The sequence below is a fragment of the Equus przewalskii genome, chromosome 4 (assembly GCF_037783145.1).
Source record: "Equus przewalskii isolate Varuska chromosome 4, EquPr2, whole genome shotgun sequence".
Classification (NCBI taxonomy): domain Eukaryota; kingdom Metazoa; phylum Chordata; class Mammalia; order Perissodactyla; family Equidae; genus Equus; species Equus przewalskii.
Genome location: NC_091834.1, coordinates 1,412,572 through 1,432,677, shown reverse-complemented (window position 1 = coordinate 1,432,677; position 20,106 = coordinate 1,412,572).

Genomic DNA, 20,106 nt, shown 5'->3' with positions numbered 1-20,106 from the left:
AAAGGAGATTTGCTTACAGAATTACCCTTAGGGCCAAAGCACAGTTACAGGTATGAGAAAAATGCAAATTTTGTTCAATTTTCTATAATTGTTAAAATCCTTTCATTTTTTCCCCATCTGAAAACATAGCAGGAGCGTTCAGAGGACCTTAATATTTTGATGAAAAAATATTTTATTCTCAGCATTATATGATGTACTATTTTGTCTCAGAACTTTTGCAAACCACATACACTGACTTTTATCTTATTCCTACCGTGGGTAATTGTCAAAAAATAGTCAGCTGACGATGTTTATCTTCAGGGTCACCTCTCCTGGGACCAATTTGTAAAACAAAAGCCTTATAGAAACTCTTTGGTTCCTTATTAAAGTGACAGATCATGAAAGGTTGTGCGAAATAGCTTAAATATTTATTTTAACCTAAAAATTATAAATACTACATTATTTACTGTCTAATACTTATTTATAATTTATATCAGACAATCCTCTAAGAATTTTATATGTATTAGCTCATTTGACGCTCTAACAGTGCTAGGAAGAAGTCACTACTATTTTTCCTATTTTTATGGATGAGGAATTCAAAGCTCAGAGAGGTTAACCTGAGGAAGTTTGCAAAGCTGTGAAGTTGATGTTTGCATATAGAAATACAATTGGTGTTTTAATTTGGTCTCACTGCCTGTCCCTTTGGTAAATTCCATTATTTCTAATAATTTGCGCACATATTTAACTGACCATTCTATGTAGACAATCAATCATGTCAGGTTTTTCTCCTTTTTGATTCTTATGCTTTTAGGTTATTTGTATAATACAAGTTCTTATTGCCTATAATGTGATCATTAATAAATTATTCTATATTTGCTTGAGAACAGCTTGTATGGTCTCACTTGGGACAGAATTCTATGTCGAAATGATGCGGGGTCAGTGAGCCGAGGAGTCGAAAGAAAGATTTCTTAGACTCTCAAGATCTGGCAGTAGTGCTCTTTTATTTAGAGAATAGTGTGGAATAGCATGGGGACAGCTCCCATGGGCAGGCAGAGCTGGTGTGTGGGGACAAGACCCACAGGCAGTCAGAGCTCCTGCTGCTGCCCCCGCTGGCATGGGGACAGGACCCACGGGCAGTCAGAGCTCCTGCTGCTGCCCCCGCTGGCATGGGGACAGGACCCATGGGCAGGCAGAGCTGGTGTGTGGGGACAGGACCCACGAGCAGTCAGAGCTCCTGCTGCTGCCCCCGCTGGCATGGGGACAGGACTCATGGGCAGGCAGAGCTCCTGCTGCTGCCCTGAGTTGAGGGTTAGGGCCAATTTTATAAGGCATGGGTACGTGACTTATTTTTACTGGAAAAAAAGAAAAGTTGATGTAAAAAGTCATTAAATGATTTCAGTGCAGATGGGGTCTGGTTATTGTGCGGTCATATAACTTTAGATACGAATCTGGCCATATAGATCGGCATGCAGGTGAGGATGCCCCGGGCTTCTCTCCCTGGGGCAGTCCTAATTCATACCATAAAAAAAAGTCCACTGGGTCGTATAGTTTGGCATGTAGGCCAGGTCACCTTGGGCTTCTCTAGATGGGGCAGCCTTAATCCACATCAATACCATTAGAGCATGCTTGTTAATTGTGCTGTTCATATCTTTTCTAACTTTACTTATTTTTTACTCATTTGCCTGTCAATAATTAAAGAAATATGTTGAAATCTCCCAATATAATGAGAGATTTGTCAAAGTTCTCCCTGTTGTTTTATCAGTCTTTTTATTAATATATTTGAGATTTTTTAATGTACACCTAATATCATTATATTAGATATATAGGTTCAGAATATTTTTCCTAATAAACATTTAGCAGGAAACTTATGTCTCTCTAAGGATGCTTTTGTCTTAAAGTTTCTTCACTCTTTGAAGACAGATTTTTTTTCATAAAAAAGTTTTGATTGATAATTATTTCTTTTTAATATTCTAGAGATATTATTCTACTCTTCTCGTGTCATTTGCTCCTCGAGTATGAGATTCTCTTGGTCTGATTTCTGTTCCTTCGTAACAGTCTTTCCTCTCTAGTTGTTCTTTTCTTTCTTCCTTCCTTCCTTTCTTTCTTTCTCCTTTCTTTTTTTTCCTTTAGTTTTGGTGCACTGCAATTGCCACATCATGTGACTAAGAAGCGATTTTTATTCTGTTTGTTAGCTTCTTATAGCTTTCGACACAAGTCCGCCGTCAGTTCTGAAAAGTTTTCAGTCATGGTTTCCTTAAGCATCCCTCCCCTTCCATTTCCACCGTTCTCTCTCCGAACTCCATACACGTCATTTCATCTGCCAAGTCTTTAAACTTCTCATTCGTATTCCTGTCTTCTCGTCTATCTATGCTGTCTTCCAATTTTCTCATTGTCTCTTCAGGGTGTTTCATCTGTATTTTTAATCGACTCCCCCCAAATTTTTAAGTTTAAACTTATTGTTTTGCTTATTTTAGTGGTTTCACTTGTTTCTTTTTAATATTCTGCATAAATCTTCCTGACAGCCTTTGCTGCCAGCTTGGCTTAGTGTTTTGTTTCTATTCCTTATTTCAGTGCTTAACAGACTTTCTTAAAGGGACAGATAGTAAATATTTTATCGTCATGGGCCACACAGTCTCTGTTGGGACTATTCCACTGTTCTGTTGTAGTGCCATACAAAAACCAATGAGAGTGGCTGTGTGCCAATAAAATTTCATTTACAAAAACATGTGGCTGGCATATGGACATAGTTTGCCAATCCCTATCTATTTGTTTACACATTTCATATGTAACTATTCTATGTTCTATGGATGGAGAACGAGAGAGAATGAGAGAGAACGAGCATGTTAGAGATGCTTTCCTCCATAGAGGATTTGAAGGGACACCGCCAACTTGGCAAAATTTCGGCCACTTTGAAGATTCCCAGTTCAAGCAGTGAATTGAAGGCTTCTCCTCTCATAGGATTCCTAAAGATCAACATCAACAATAGGTTCTCAATCAAAGATCGCCAAAAAATAAAGAATTAAGCCATCATGGGTGAGAATCAGCAGAAACAACAAAAAATAAATTTTATATCCTAAAGAACTACAAATATGGGACTTGTATCTATCTAACTAGCCATCTACAGACCATATTTTATTTATCTATTCATTAGTTGATGGATATTAAGGTTTTTCCACCTTTTGCCTATTATGAATAATGCTGCTGTGAACATTCGTTTATAAGTTTTTGGGTGGACATAATATTTTTATTTCTCTTGGGTATATACCTAGGAGTGGATTTTCTGAGTCACATGATAACTCTGTTTAAGTTATTGAGGAACCACCAGCCTGCTTTTCAAAGTGGCTGCACAATTTTACATTCTCATCAGCAGTATCTAATTCTCCACATCCTCACCTGTACTTATTATCTGTCGTTTTGATTATAGTCATCTTAGAAGGTGTGAAGTAGCATCTTATTGTGCTTTTGCTTGATGTTTCCCTAACGGCTAATGATGCTGAGCATCTATTCATATTCTCATTCGCCATTTATGTATCTTCTTTGGATAACTTTTTATTTATACTCTTTGCTCGTTTTTTAATTAGATTTTTCTTCTTACTATTGAATTATAAAAATTCTCTCTGTCTATCTATGTAGAGATAGATAAAATATATATATATATATATATGTGTGTTTTAGATTCAAGTCCCTTATCAGATATATGATTTGCAAATATTTTCTCCTATTCCATAGGCTGTTTTTTCACTTCTTGATGGTGTCCTTTGAGACACAAAAATTTTTAATTTTGATGAATTCCAATCCATAAATAACGTATTTTTGTCTTTTGTCACTTGTACTTTTACAATATTATCCAAGATGGCTTCAGCTAACTCCAGATCACAAGGATTTATTCCTATATTTTCCTGCAAGAATTTTAATTTTACCTCTTTTATTTAGGTCTATGATCCATTTTTAGTTAAATTTTGTAAATGGTGTGAGGAAAGAGTACAACTTTTTTATACAGCATATGGCTATCCAGTTGAACAAGCACCTTTTTTGAAAAGACTATTCTTCCCTTATTGCATTGTCTTGATACTCTTGTCAAAATTCAGTTTATCTTAAATGTAAGGTTTATTTCTAGACTCCCAATTCTATTGTATATGCATATTCTTATGCTCCTTCTGCACTGTCTTGATTACTGTAGCTTCATGCTAAGTTTTGTTTTGGCTTTTCTGAATCCCTTGAATTTCCATGTGGTTTTTAATACCACCTTGTCAATCTCTTAAACTAGGCAAACTAGGATTTTTGACAGCGATTGCAATTAGAGAGAACTGCCATCTTAACAATATCAAATCTTCTAATCCATGAACTTGGAAAGTCTCTCCCTTTATTTGGGTCTTCCTAAATTTCCCTCAGTGATATTTTCTAGTTTTCAGAGTATAACTTTTATACTTCTTTTGTTAAATTTATTCCAAAGTATGTCATTCTTTTTGATACTATTGTAAATGGAATTGTCTTCTTAATTTCACATTTGGACTGCTGGTATATAAGAATCCAGTTGATTTTGTTTATTGATCTTGTGCGCTGCAACTTTGCTGAACTCCTATTAATTCCAATAGTTTTTTAGTAGATTCCTTAGGATTTTCTATATACGAGATCATGTCATCTGCAAATAGAGAAACATTTATTTTTTTCTTTCCAATCTGGATGTCTTTCAAGGGAAATTTGAAGGTGGAGAAAGATGATCTAGTTACTGTCAGCTAGCCCAAATCACACACCAAAGGAAATAAATCAATGGTTGAAATCTGATTGAGTGAATGTCACGCAGGCGCACTGCAAATTTGGCTTGAAGTTCAAGTTCTGATTTCCATACTTGGGGTTCCTTAAACTCCCTCTAGTTAGAACTATGTTTAATCCAAGAGGGTGAAGTATGAATGAACCTTCAGAGGAGGGTTAAACAGATAAATTCAAAGCTTATGGGTTCATGGGGCATTGAAGTAAGAAGACCATCACATACACTTTGCTGCTCTAGCCGGAAAGTTACAGTGGCTGAGATTATCGCATCATGCCAGAAAGAGGACATACCAATCTATGAAGGTATATAAGGGCAATTAATTATATAAAATATTATCAAAATGAGGATGACAAGGAAGCAACCATGGCAAAAATTATAGAAAATCTGCTTTTCCCCCCAGATATTGCTATTCAGAAAGAACTTCAGCACTATATACATCTCATAGTTTAGATGCAACTTAAATAACTACCATGACATCTAAAACCCAGATGATAGAAGTCCTAAGGCACTACCCAAGAAATCATAAAAATAACTTTCATGATTGTTCTTTTCAGGTAGAATTTTCAAGTACGTGCTGTACACATGACATGCTATAGATTCTTTTTTCTGCCAATATCTTTCAGTAGTTTTTCTTCACTTTTACCTTTGGAGGCAGTATAGGGCAAAATTTGAAGTTATACCGCCACAATATGTCCTGCAAATTATTTTTTTCCATGGTTGCTTCTTGGCAGCTGTCTGCATGACTGTGATTGTCTTTAATCCTGGGGTTTATATGTCCATTTCATGGTGGTAACATCTGCTTTTCATAAAACTGTATCGGGAGAAATAGGTAAAACTCATCCAGAAGATAAAGGTAGCAATTTGTGCCGGGGGCGGAATCTACATTTTCCTCCTGCTAATAGTTTTAATTTTCCAGACTGACTTGCTTTTATGTCACACAATTTTTGAAGTTTCAGCCAAATCATTGAAATGGCACTGAATTCTAAGCTTTAAAAAATTTCAACTTTAGGTAACTTTAGTGTTCTCCGAACCCCAGTCTACAGAAGAATAGAATTTAATATTGATAAAGAAGAAAATGCTTTATATTTGCATGTCAAATGTTTAAAGCAGTTTTCACACATCATCTTGATGTACACAGAATCCTTGCACCCTCGCATCAGCGGCCAATTATAAAGTTAGTAAACTTTATTAGACTCTAAATTCCTCAAAGACTAATATTGTGTTTATATATATTTTTTTCTTTTTAAGATGTGTCTTTTTAAACAATCACACTTCAGTGCTTCTCACAATATCAAGCAAAGCGTCATATGAGCTCTCTTCCTACAGGCTCATCATAGTATCTATTTTATCAGGTATAGGGGTACTGATCTGTTGGATGATTTTAAAATCTCTTTCTACACACTTAGAAGATTCATCTCAGATTTATCCATTTGATATTAAGCAGGTATTAATTAAGCTATTATGACTTAAAAGTTTTATTAGCTAGTGTTTATGTCAAAAATACAGCTACTAAGAAAGAAAAATTATAGAGCTGCTCATAGCTTGCCTGTAGCCAGCCTGGCAGCTCACAAGTAAGCCTTGGTGTGCCCTGCTGGGCATGCGTAACTTCAGAGGATGTTAACAGAAGATAAGCATGATGGAACAAGACAATAACATCACAAAAGCAAACATCACAATGACCACCATCCCCGCCTCCTGGCTAATAGGAATGGCTACAACTTCCTTTCCAATGACAACTCTGGCCCAACATGACTTCTCCCAACCCTTAGATAAAAATTATTAAAATAGCCAATCACAAATTAGCCCTACTAACTGACAGCACCCGATCCCGGGCAAACCCATACTTAAACACGTCATAATTCCCGTGGTACGGGATTTCCCTTACAATAGCAATTTAACGTACTTAACTGAGTTTGGCTATGGGAGCATTCCTGCTGGCCTGTAGTCACTGGATTTACTACCACGTATTTGTATGCAATGTATACACATCTGAGTATATGCATTTAGAGTTATCTGCAATGAGAGCAGGAGATAAAGCCACAGACAGAGAGAAGGAGATATAGTAGTTTAGTGACAAGAACCTAACAGGTGTTTGATAAATGCTGGGTGAGTGACTGAACATCTGAACGAAATTAATAAAGAATAGTAATTTTCAGACAAACACATTATAATGTAACCAGGATTGGGTTATTCCCTAAGAGTTGAGTGAGACAACAAAGTGAATAAAGACTATGTTAGCCTTCAGTTTTAAGAAAGTGACCTTCTATTCCAGGAAGACATCCCCCTAGAAATGCTGTGAAGTCTTGGGGACGCACAACAGCTCTCAGTCCCTGTGCCTCCTGCGTCTCCGAGAGAGCCGATCCTGGGCCAGCAAGTTCGTCCTGCACCTGTCAGTCACATCTGTTAAGACCTTCCTTTTGTAACTTAAGCCTTTGGGGCACACAACGAAGAATCAGGCTTCAGACTCTTTCCCGCCCACTCTTCGTAGCCATTCTGCTCCATCTTTCAGTCGAATCTCTCATTCCTCGTTGGATCGGGGCTAGGCCAGGACAGCAGTCCAGTCCTCTCAGGGCTCTGGGCCCATTTCCAATTCTTAGGCTTTCTGTCTCTATCATTTTGATTAGTCATACTGACATCTGGTGGCTGAGACGTTCGGCTCCCAAACGCTTGTCACCAGGCTCCCGTCATTTCCAGAGCGGGGAGTGGCTGGATGGAGTGTTGGGGATTTGAACGTGTCCTCTCCTGTTCTCCATCCTCTCGCCAGATTTAACTAGTTCTCTTCAAACTCCTAGGAGCTCTCAAGTTTTCTCAAAACTGGGGTCACGTGAGCCCTGTCAGTATTATATAAACCCACTTAGATTGTGCCTATATGCTGATATCAATTTTAATTCCGTGATAAATTTTACTGGTTCAGCTAATCTAAGCGGACTTTATGAACAAATATGATCTCATTTAGAGATAGTCTTCAAAAAAGTGAAGAAAACGGAAACTTATAAGAACGGACGTTGTCTAATTAGTGGGAAGCTGCAAAATATACTTAAAGGACAAATTCTGTGTTTGTGAGTCCACTTAAGTTTGTAGCAAAGATCTCAAAAACATACAATTTCTTCCCTGATAAATTCAATGGGCAAACCATTGATGCTTAATTAAATAATGCACAGTGAACAAAAGGATTTAAATTATCTTTACATTCTCATGGATTCTGAATTAATATTTATCTTCATAATTATCTCTCAAGTTAATACAGACAGAACACAGACAAAAGACCAACAGGGGAGTAGCTTCTCCAGGAAATGCATTTAATTAAATTCTATAAAAAATAATGTCGCCTGTGAGATTTATAATGTATATTAAATAAGCCATTTAAGGGAAGTCACCTTCATTGTTCGCCTAATATGCACTAAAATATGGGAAAATAAAAAAGTAAACAGTATAGTCTTGAGAGTTTTTGATTATTAAATGAAATAAAAGTTAAACAGAAGTGCTTCTTGTGACTTGGAGAAGGCAAATTTTGATATTCTGGTGATAGTAAAGACGGTATAACAATACGCCTGAGGCACAAGATACTCTTTAGTTGATTTTAATTACTGCAGTTTTATTTTCTCAATCCACAAATTTAAATAATATTAGACAGAGAATGTAGTGGATTCATTAACCACAGTGAATGTAAAAACAAAAACATTACTGCAATAAGCATTTTTATAGATAGCGGTTTAGAAGGGGGAAAAAAGCAAAATGGAATTTTTCTATGTTGCAGATTGTCCTGAGTCACAATGCTAGTTAAAATCGATGCCATTCTTACTTAATAAATCTCCTCAAATCCCTCTGATAGCAATTAAATCAGCAATTTCATAATTTTGTTTGAAGTACTAATTAAGGTTTAAATAAAGTTTCAATGGCATCACCTTAGAATCCCATGATTTACCTACAGTGACAACTTGCCTCAATTACAAGTGACCAACGCTGAAGAAGACAGACAAATTGGTTCTAATTTGAGAAGACTTCCTAACACAGCCAATAAGAATTTTGACCAAATTATAACACTTTCGTAAACACTTAGTCACTTAAAATTTTTACTGTGTTGCAGAGTGTTGCAAAATAGGCCAATTTAGATACTTGTTTCAGTGTCATATTTATAACATTTATATAAATATTTATTTAATATTTATATAACATTTATATAAATATTTGTGTAATGTGTATATAAATTTATATATAGTCAAAATAATATTTATGTATATTTATAAAAATAAGAAAACTCCAAAAACTCAGAACATAAAGGAGATAAAACTACCCACTAAATTCTTGCCATGCAGCCTTCCCAAAAATAATGATTGCGTTGAGTGTTTTCTGACTATTGTGTTCACCGGGAGTTTCTTAGCCAGCTAAAGCTACCTGCTGATGCCACTCATCTTTATCTGCCTCACTGTCTCCCATCTTAATTTTAGATCCTGTGGCCTATTGGCCGTGTGATTGGTTTGTCTGTGATTTTGTTGGTTCATCTGAAATATTAATATTAATGAATGTTAAAAAACTTACGGCACACGTAGTATTAATGTCCATAAAAATCCTAAGGGAAGTATGTTAAAAACAGACTCCTAGGCAGCACGCCTTGAGATTGTAGTGCATTAGGCCTGGAGGCACCCAGGGAACCCGCCTTTTACTGTGAACCCCAGGTCATTGTGATGTAGGTCCACAGGCAAAACTTTGGGGGACATTAGGGATCCTTAGTAGATACGAAAAGGAGCTGGGAAGAAAAAATAGACTAAATAGAGTGTTGTTTCGTGCTCAGTGGTTCCCAAATCTTTGTCGTAGAGACTTCTTCTGCGCATCAGCTGGAACTCTACAGCTGGTGGAAATCTAAATGCTTAGAGCAGCTACAATTCGTGAGAGAAGGAGGGAGACCATCCCTGGTTTCCCTGGTGATTTGACGAACAAGTCTTAGAGGGACGGCAGAGGGCAAAAGAATTCAGTGACAATGATTGTCTTCTGATTGTCCCATTAGAACTGGTGCAGGGGGCCATTAATCTTGGGCAAGTGGGCACTTTGCGGGGCACAGATCTTCTCCGTTTTAGTCTTAGCATCTGCGCACCATCAGAACAGGACCCGCGAATACAGCACCCTGGACGGTTGAAAGGGAGCGGTCCAGTCACCACATAGGAAACTAGGGGCATTGACCAATACTGTTGATTGATGGCACCTGATATGCGAAAACTGGCGATTACAGAACATTCTGACGTTTAAAGAGAAAAAAACAAAGTCTTTGAAGGCAACTGAATTTAGAATTAAATTGTGGTTTTGTCTGTTCCTAGTGCTCCGATCTCAGATTGTTTTTCTCAAAGTCTCAATTCACCTGTAAAATGGGGAGAATCATGCTTATCGTGTAAGACTATTGTGAGAATTAGAAGAGGTTAAAAAATTGAAAAATTCTTAGCAGACCCCCTGGAAAAAAATGCATGCGTACATGTGTATTTGTTTTTCTTTCCTTGCCTCGATTTGTTTGCTGTCATCACATTTTCAATCTCTCTTCTCAGTTTCAGCTTGTGTGTCTATACGTCCTTTTCATTCCCATTCAAAAAAACCAGGGGCCGGCCCTGTGGCTGCATGGTTAAGTTTGCACGCTCTGCTTCAGTGGCCCGGGGTTTACTGGTTTGGATCCTAGGTGTGGGCCTACACACCGTTTGTCAAGCTGTGCTGAAGTGGCAGCATTCCACCTAGAAGAACTAGAATGACCTGCAACTAGGATATACAACTGTGTACTGGGGCTTTGGGGAGAATGGAAAAAAAAGGGGAAGATTGGCAACAGATGTTAGCTCAGAGCCAATCTTCCTCACCAAAAAAAAAAAAAAAAAAAAAAAGTCAGAGCCAAATATCACAGCTAGCTCTGGCTCAGTTAAAAAAAAAGAAAAAACCCTCAAATATTTGTAGTTTTCACAAAGTGATAGGGAACAATCACAACATAAAAGAAAATTAGATTGTAGCCTGTTATAAAAATGAGGATTTTTGACACTTGTTTTCTTCTTATTAAGCAGTACTTATGTTCCCTTCTGACCACTTTTGAAGCAAACATTCAAATAAATCCAGATATCTTTTATAACTATTGAATAGCATTCATTTTACTTACATTTTATTAGAAAATTGTAACATACAGTTAAATATAATTTTACACTGTTTTTGCTGAAGAACACATATTTACATTTGATTATGAAAATGGGTCATTTTCTAGATACATTTGTTTTTTTATAAGATGAAGCCCCACTATCTCACTAATTACTTTTATTTTTAGATTTTTCACTTAAAGCTTTCCTCGGTCTGGAATAACTCAGGTCTCATTTTTTTTTTTAGATATAAGTGTCCTTTGTGTAGATGATCTTATTCTGCCATGTGTTGCTCAGAGCTATTTAATAACCGCTATAGAAAATGACACGAAAAACCCATCCAGAAACACTGTACACCTGGTAGTTCAGATTAAAAACTAAATTGTTGTTAGGAGAATTTTATAGTTTGAAAGTTGAACTTTTATACAAACGGTACCCTAAGAAACAAAATTGGAGGTGTAGTGAGTTTATCTTAAATCATTTTCAAATGAATTTGGTTGCTGACATGGAGAAAGGCTGTTGTCTGAAAGCAGCTTCAGTTTCTGAGGTTTCCTGTAAAATGGACTTCCCCACCTTGTTGCCGTGGTGAGTTCCTAGTGGACCCTGCATGCAATGCAGACTTTGAAAGGTTACCATCTGACATGATGAGATGCAAATTGCTTCAGGTGTTAATGTACAAGTACAATTATAAACTGGCTTGGGGTCTGACATTCCATTTTAAGTCTTTAATGTTAGTTTAAATACTCTCCATTGAAAATAAAGCATCTTTTAAAAGTAATGCATATGTTAGAATATCCTAAAATCAAAATCTATAATGAGGGCCAGCCCTGGTGGCCTAGTGGTTAAGGTCAGCGTGCTCTGCTTTGGCAGCCCAGGTTCGGTTCCAGGGTGCAGACCTACACTGCTCTGTTAGCTGTCATGCTATGCTGGCAGCCCACATACTGAAAAATAGGGGAAGATTGTCACAGGGCAAATCTTCCTCAGCAAAAAAAACCAAAAACCAAAAAACAAAAACAAAAACAAAAAAAACCTATGAAGAAAAGAGCCAAATTGCATGACTGAAATGCTAATTTTTTAATCTCCCTTCAGAATACACATAATAATACAATAGCCATGAGTGAAACCGTAATACAGCTTTTAAAGTACCAAGAAAGGAAAGAAATCAAAATTTAAGCATAGAAGTTTCAAGCGTAAAATCAGAGTGCACAGAAAATCAGAAGTAAGCTGTGGTATTATAAAAATGTCTCGTTTTTCTTTATCTGGGAGCAATTTTTGTTGTCATGTATCATTTGATCCATTGTAGGGTGTTCACAAACTCCTATGATTCTGCATTTCATCTCCTGTGATTCTCAGTGTTTATGGAAAGGACACAGAAAGCACAGATCCCATTGATTCACCACTTGCTTCATGTTTCTGACCGCCAGACACGCACCGACACCTGCCACACCTGCTGGGACAGGCTGCTGTCTGTGACGGTGTCTGAAACCCGTGTCTGCAGCGATCAATGCTCACGGTGCTGCATGACTCTGGTGCGGTGCCTGGCCCTGACTCCAGCTCTGGGCTGGCTTCTGTCCCCCTGGCAGGGGCGTCCGATGGCACCTGAACTCTGCTCGTGCCAAAGTCTCTGACATGTTCGGAGCCAGCTTCCGGCTGGTGAGTCTGCCATTCCAATAGCAGGCTTTTGTACACATTAGAAAATCAGACAAAGGACTTGCCAGCAATGTTGCTTCATTAAAAACAAAATACGGAAAAAAAAGCGTGTGTGAAATTTGGGTAGACTCAAGTGGGCAGAAGACCTTGTCTGAATAGTTATGTCTTTAAGCAAATTGATGCGCATTATATTTGTGTTCTCTGTAATAAATTCTGTGGTCTCTAGGTTTAAAATCTATTCACAGTGAAGGGCATTAACTTTAAAAACACTCCTAAGAATGATGCTTTCTTTTTCTTCTCAATTCATGTCACCAGCTTCTCACATATCTATGCATAATTTGTGAAACCATTATAGGAATCCTTGGCCATCTAATGAATTGTGCTGGTGGAGAGAAAGCTAGTGACCCAAAATGCTAGGAAGTCAAAATAACAAGTATAATTGTGGAATATTTCACCATGAAATCTTTTCTTTGACTGTCATGGTCTTCCCCCCACCCCACTCTTTCGTATCTGGGAAATTAAAAATTATTTAAAAACAAGGGTGGCTATATGTGATTTGTTAATAATCTAGTTCAACTATGTATAAATATTTCACCATCTGTTCATTTTCAGTATTTGTGCATGTAAGACTATACATATATGTAGTCTTAGTCAATTCTGCTGTATCTGATATAATATTTACGTAAGGCTTTAGGCAAAGGCAAACCATAATGTAGTTCGCCTACTGTGTAAAATGTAATACCTAGCTAAAAATTATTTTAGAAAGAAAAATGAAAATATTTACTATTTTTCCTGAACCTAAAAATGATGTTAAAAAATACTTACATATGTTAATTAATAGGTAAAAGAATGTTGCCTAAAGTGTTTAAATGGTTTGAAGTAAGCTTCACAGAATATTGTAGATATCTATGTTTTCATCGTCTTAAGAGGAAGAATTTTATTTAAGCTGGTTGAATGAATACAAGACCCTAGGGATATCATTTTAGTGTCACTTCATGTCAAGCTAGTACATTAAAACCAGTGCTGTAAATATTCTAATCCATTCAAGCAAAAAACATTCACCAAAGCAAAAAGCAACATAGTTGTGCTGTAGAGTAGTTTCAGAGTAACAGCCATCCCGTGGTTAGCCATGCGAATATGTAGACTAAATGAAAAAGCAACGAAATGGAAACGTGTCGAAAAACAGAACTCTGAATATGCTGAAAAGTGTACAAATAATAGTCAATCTGTAAATACCACAGACTCGTAGATTGGTCAACAACAAGAATTTTTAGTTGGTAGAGAAAGAAAGTGGGGTCCTAATATAAAATGTTTCTTCTGTTTTATTCTTTTGTTCTGTTTTAAATATTTTTCCCTAGATCTGCTTTGGTGGAAAGAAGATGAGCAACTTTTGAGCATCTGTAACGCCCAGCTGCTCCCTGGCACTGGGGTAAGATTTGATTGATGGCGTACTTGAATGTAGATTTACAAATGTGGCCCAAGGCCAGTTTCTCCTTATTTCCACAATGAAACACTGTAATTCTTAATATTAAGTGTTTACGGGAATGGGGAACAAGAAAGCAGTTTCTAGCAACATGCAGAGAATGAGAACTGGTAAATTAATCAGTGTTACTACCCACCCGTTGGTCCCGAAGCTTGTAACACATATTCCGCCCATGAAACGGTAGCTACTCAGTGCAGAAAAATTGCCTTAGCACAGCTGGCAAGCACTGTTACAGTGGAGATGCCACTGGGGTACTCTCAAAAGTTCTGCTTTTTTCTGTTCATCCTATGTGCTTTTTGGGTTTTCTTCTTGGAAGTTTAGATTCTCTCTTTGTTAAATTTAAAAAACACATGTCGAGGCGTAAGAATATAACATGGTTTGACTAGAAGCTCCAAAAACAGACCATCAAAAACCTTATGGTCTGGAAAATGTTTAGGAGCCTAACTGCCACAGAGCAGCAGGCAGATTTTTTAAATATTGCCTAAAATCTGTACATTTGTCCACATAAAAAAGATAGAAAACCTTGTGAATTCTATTTGCAGACCCATCTGAAATTAATTGTAGAGATTGCGACTAAGGTCTTGTACTTTTTCACAAAAGTTTGAAAAGATGGCTACACTTTACCTGAGGGCTTACACATGATGGCTGCCATCGATAGGTGGGGAAAGATGAGCTCCACGTGAACTTCCTGAAATCGCTGGAATTTGGGCAAATTTCCCTTTACTTTCTGGAAGGAAAAGTATTTCCATGGAAATTCTTTCCTGTCCATGCAGCAAAATCCACACAACATAATGGCTTTTTTAAAGGTTGGTTTACCTGGACTGTTATTTAACAGGATAAAAAAGACATTCTTAACTTGCAACTATACTTGTATTAGAACGGCCCATATTCTTCATCATTATTTTGGTTTGCATCCTAATAGTGTCAAGGATACCTCTTAGTCCTCAAAAACAAGTGACTCATTTTTTTTCCTGAGTGTTCTCTATGGCATTTAACTTTCTTGGCTATATTTTGCTTTTTGTTGTTGTTGTTGTTGAGGAAGATTGGCCCTGAGCTAACATCTGTGCCAATCCTCCTCTATTTTTTGTATGTGGGATGCAGCCACAGCATGACTTGATGAGTGGTGTGTAGGTCCAGGCCTGGGATCCAAACTGGTGAACCTGGCGGCCAAAGCAGAGCGTGTGAACTCAACCACTACGCCACTGGCTGGCCCCGTATTTTGCTATTCTTATTTCTACCTTACCTTACGTCTTTATGCCACTTAATAATATAGATAATAATAATAATTTTATAGTTGCATAGTTCTTTTGACTGAACAAAGCCTTCTTAGAAAAATTATTTAAAATCATCATCAGAGCAATTGCATAAAAAGTACAAGATTAGAATATTTGTTCAAATTAGCCCCATAAATGGGCCAAGTTTACCAGCTAGATAATAGGTAATAAGAAAGCTGGAGTTGGAACCCTGAAGGCATACCTCCAAGTTTGAGATTTGTCCACGCTTTCGCTGTCACTGACTTCCAAGGCGTGCTTCCTATTTCTTTCCACTCACGAACAGTATGTTGTATGACTTTGCTGAATATAGACTAGAAATATTTGAAGAAATTAGAATCTAAGCATCTTTGTCCAGAAATGTAAATATGCATAAACTACGAACAATTATTGCATAATTATTATTGCTGTTATTAAAAAGGAAGAAAAAAACATCTAGGGTCATTCAGTTCTTTTACTTCAAATTCTAACTGGCGGTATTAACTTTTAGAGTTTAAAAGGAAAGGCATGAAATGCCAACAATTATTTAGAGAAAACAAAGCTAAAATGCAAAATCCTGGTATGCTCTCTGTGGTAGAGATACTAACCAAAACCAAATAAATAAAGTATAATAATAATGTGCACTCGTAAATACAGAAGGACATTTAATAAAACCTATTTATGAAAATCTCCCAACACATATGGAATAAAAGTCAATAACGCCTGTGCTGACACAGAACTATTTATCTCATTTGTTAGTCCAATAAAACATTGACTTTTAAAGATAACACCAGTCCTGAATTAAAGGTGCATAAAATGAACTAGAATAAGTAAACCAAGTACTGTTTGCTGAATTTGTTTTTAATGTAGTTATTGTAACTTATTCTCATAGAGAAAGGAAAACAAAAATTTATTCAGAATAATATAATTGTGTGGACCTTGAACCAGAAAAAAGAAATCTGTTTAATAGTAAAAACAAATTTGTGGGAGTAAAGACCGAAAAAAAAAAAGGTTCAGATGCTGAGAGAGAAAATTTTCTGCTCCTGCACTTGAAAAATGCCAGGGTTATTTTGTCGAGGTTACTTTTTGTGAGCACATTGCTTTCACATGTCAGCTGTCATGATCATGTTAATTGTACAGCATCCATCATAAATTTAAAAGGGCAAACACACAGTCCATTTGAAAAGGAGCGTTTGATAATTTATACACAAAAAACAAAAACTTGAAGTCTATTCAAGGCTTATGCGGAATGCTTAACCCTTTTACTCACAAAGCCATCTTGTTCATTCCCTCAACCTGAGACAATCAAAATACAGAATTTTGTGTTGTTTCCAAGTAAGCTTTCAAAATTTTGAAATGCAATCATGTTGAAAACACTGATAAATAATTATAAATGACTGAGATGATCTACTTTTGCAACATTAACCCTTGATGTGTTTTAAAATTATCTACAGACGGATTGTTCACACAGCAGTAAAATTTTACTTTCTGATTCAAAAATGCTTCCAAAAGTTGGAGTTTGACTTGAAGCCGCATGAATCAAGACAAGCAAGAAAATAGATTTACTAATGATGCTATTTCATAATAACATTACTTTTCTCTTCTTGTCTTAATTCTACTAAAAATGTCAAGATCGGCTATCAGAGAGAATAGTAGTGAACGATTTATGAGTGTTTGCAATGTGCTAATTTATATGTGCAAAGCCATTAGAATCTAAAAGTTGAGGAGGGGAACAGCGGGAGAAGAAGGGAAAAGAACAAGAGAAAAGGAAGAAGGAAGAGAGCAGTAGTTAACAGTTAAATGAGGACAGAAACATCGTAGTCAAATTTAGGAAGGCGACACAACTGAGTTGAATGTGAGTGAATTTCTATGCTATTGATTCCATCATTTATAAAAATAATTATGAAATATGTTTAAGTATTGGCAAGCATGTAACTACAATGAAGAACAAATTATTTCATCACTATTTATTAAATTGCCCCAATTACCAGTCTTTTAAATTTGTTTTACTTTTATTAATAAAAGAAATAGCAAAGAATTAATTTTTGTTTTATGGGTAACATATAAACTAAAGGGCAAACTTAAGTGTGTTTGAAAACATTATTCCAAACAAGAGTAACTTATTTTTTATTAACATTTGGACGAATGGCTTGTGTTCTTTTGTTCTGATTGTCAGCCCTGGTGGAATAGAGATTTCATTTTCAATGGTGAACAATCAATTCTTCTGGTTTAGAGCTTTGGCTCCTTTCCATAATGCACAGAAAAAATTCTGAGGAAAATGATGCTAAGAATTAAATTAGCCAGCAGTCAGTCAAGAGATTCCTTAAGTTTTTATTGCTGTTAAATACCTCAGTTATTTGTGTCATATTCAGATGCATACTCTCTATTGGGGGACCCATTTTGAAGTCTGTGTGTGGGAGATTTCTTAGGACCCAGATTCAGAATATCTAAATCGATTAAAGCTGTAATTTGGGTTCTCTGGCCACAGAGCTTCTGTCGCACTTCTAACACAAGAAGCGTAACTAGAGAACCTTTGCAATGTTCCGTTTGCTTCAAACTCACTTAGGAAAGAATGCGCCTTGTCACAGAGAGCTGGTACCTAGCATCATAACATCATCTTTCTTCCTATGGAGTATGTCTACTTCATAGTATTTTAACATGACATTATAAATGGTAGTCAACAGAAACATGACTGAACTAGGTAGTTACCATTTTCTTTTGAAATGTGTTATCAATAACACTCTCTCCACTTGTATTTCTTTTCCTCCTTCTCAAAGAGAATCAAGAACGTAACTAATTCTAAATGTAATATCATACATTGAATAGGAAGTATGCTGTTAAGTACCAAATAACATACACATTTTGTATACGTTTGCTTCAATTATAATTGTCTTGGAATGTTCCATACACACAAAGGATGCTTGAAAGCCACTGCGCCACAGTGTCCAAGTTACACTTGGCCAACATTGCCACCTGTTACCTATTTCTTGAAACTTTCTGAAACAAAATTTTGCCTACCTTCTTTCCCTTCCTCTTCTCTTTACCCCTCCTTTCCTTCTTTCATTTCTTCCATTGATTTATTTTCTTATCATCTCCCTTTTTTCTACATTAAATAGTTCATGAAAATGTCTTGCTCTCCTGTTACTAAATTTCGTCCATCAAGAGTCACCTGAATCCACAATGACAAATATCTCGAATTTATCCATTCTAATCCATCCGTCATCTTAGGTCGTGTGTGAAGGGGTGGGAAAAGACAGAACATACTCCATCTGGCTTTTTCCCTGCTCCTCGCTTCTCTCAGTTCACCATCAACAGCTTTGACCAAGCCGTTCTCACTTATCACTATGTTTAATTACTTTTTGAAATCCAAAGACTGTTTTCAGAAAAAAAGTCCTTACCATCTCTGTATAGTTTTCTCACTCCTTGAAATATGTGAGTTCCTTTCTAAGTAGTGGTATCTTTGGCGTGACGATAACTCAGAAATAGAATCTGGGTTATTCAGTGTGTCTTAGATAAAGAAAGTGGCTAGTATTCTTTGACTTCGGCTGAATTTCCTAGCTTTGTTTTCATAGTCTATATCCAAAAAGAAAACAAAGCCTTCAGCAAGAAACCTGCTTCGTGGGTGTCAGTACCTTGAAAACCAAACTGGTTACAAGCTGTTCAGAAGCTGCAAGTCTGTTCGTTCCTGCCTGCTCCAAGGCTCTGGTCGGGCACAACCTGCAGAGTTGCATCAAACAGGCTCAGTGCAGGACGTGCTCGTTCACCAGCAAACAAGTGTTTTTCTGCTCTTCTTCAGTCTCAGATGAAAAAAGAATTGGAATTAGCTTATTATGCTACAAGAAACAGAACTCCTAAGTGTTACTCGCAGCTGTGCCAGTAACTAATTATATAACAGGGCGCATGTCACTTAATCTCTCTGGCCCTCACTTTCCCCATTTGCAAGATTAGAGATATTTTTCTTTGCTAAAATATATGATATTGAAGTTTTTGAAGCAGAAGGCTATTTCTCTTGCTTCCATGACTGAATTTGGAACAAGCTGGGGCTGAGGGAACATGTTGCTAAAGAACCACGCTGTTATTTAACCACCACCCAACCCCTGAAACCACCACCAAAACTGCTATAAAACCTAGTTTGTTTGGGTGACTTCCTCTCACTTTGGGACACTTGGTTTCTGACCACACTGAGTGGATCATGGATGGATCTAACCCAAGAGCAGGCAATCCACAGCCTGGGAAGTGGCCCAAGGGGCCTGGAGAGAAACGATTAACTATATGGATTCATTTTTGTCTAAGAGTACAGCAAGAGAATGGCCCACATAGAAATTGTTGAAGCTGAAAGGATGCGAGAAGGATCGTGAGGTCATTGGACCCAAGTTCATCAGGAAACCCCAAATATGAATAAGGTTAGGAAGCAGCGACTCTGATAGATAAACCTTTGAAATATAGAGAAAAATAGAGAGAAATATAGCAAAATAGAAAAAATAGAAATAAGACAAATGATTACTAGTAATGGAGGGTAGAAAAAGAATAAAACTAAGAAAGTGTGCTAGAATAATTATCCATTCACCCGTAGGGGTATCTTCACTCGAATTCCTCTTCCTATGTCCCAGTTGTTCATTTTCTGAGTTTCTCTTTGTGGATACCCCTTTAACAAATCCTATATTGCTTGAGGCTTCTAAATAAAGTTACAATCGTTCAACCCAAAGACCTTATCTTAAAATAATTGTTACATGATGTGTAAATGACAAAAGGACTTCATATTCACGTATGGTATTTACGTTTTAAAAGAGAATCCTATTAATTCCAAGATTTCTACAATTTAAGGAGGATTGAGAAGATATTTTGAAACATGTAAAATCTCACGGGTATCATCCA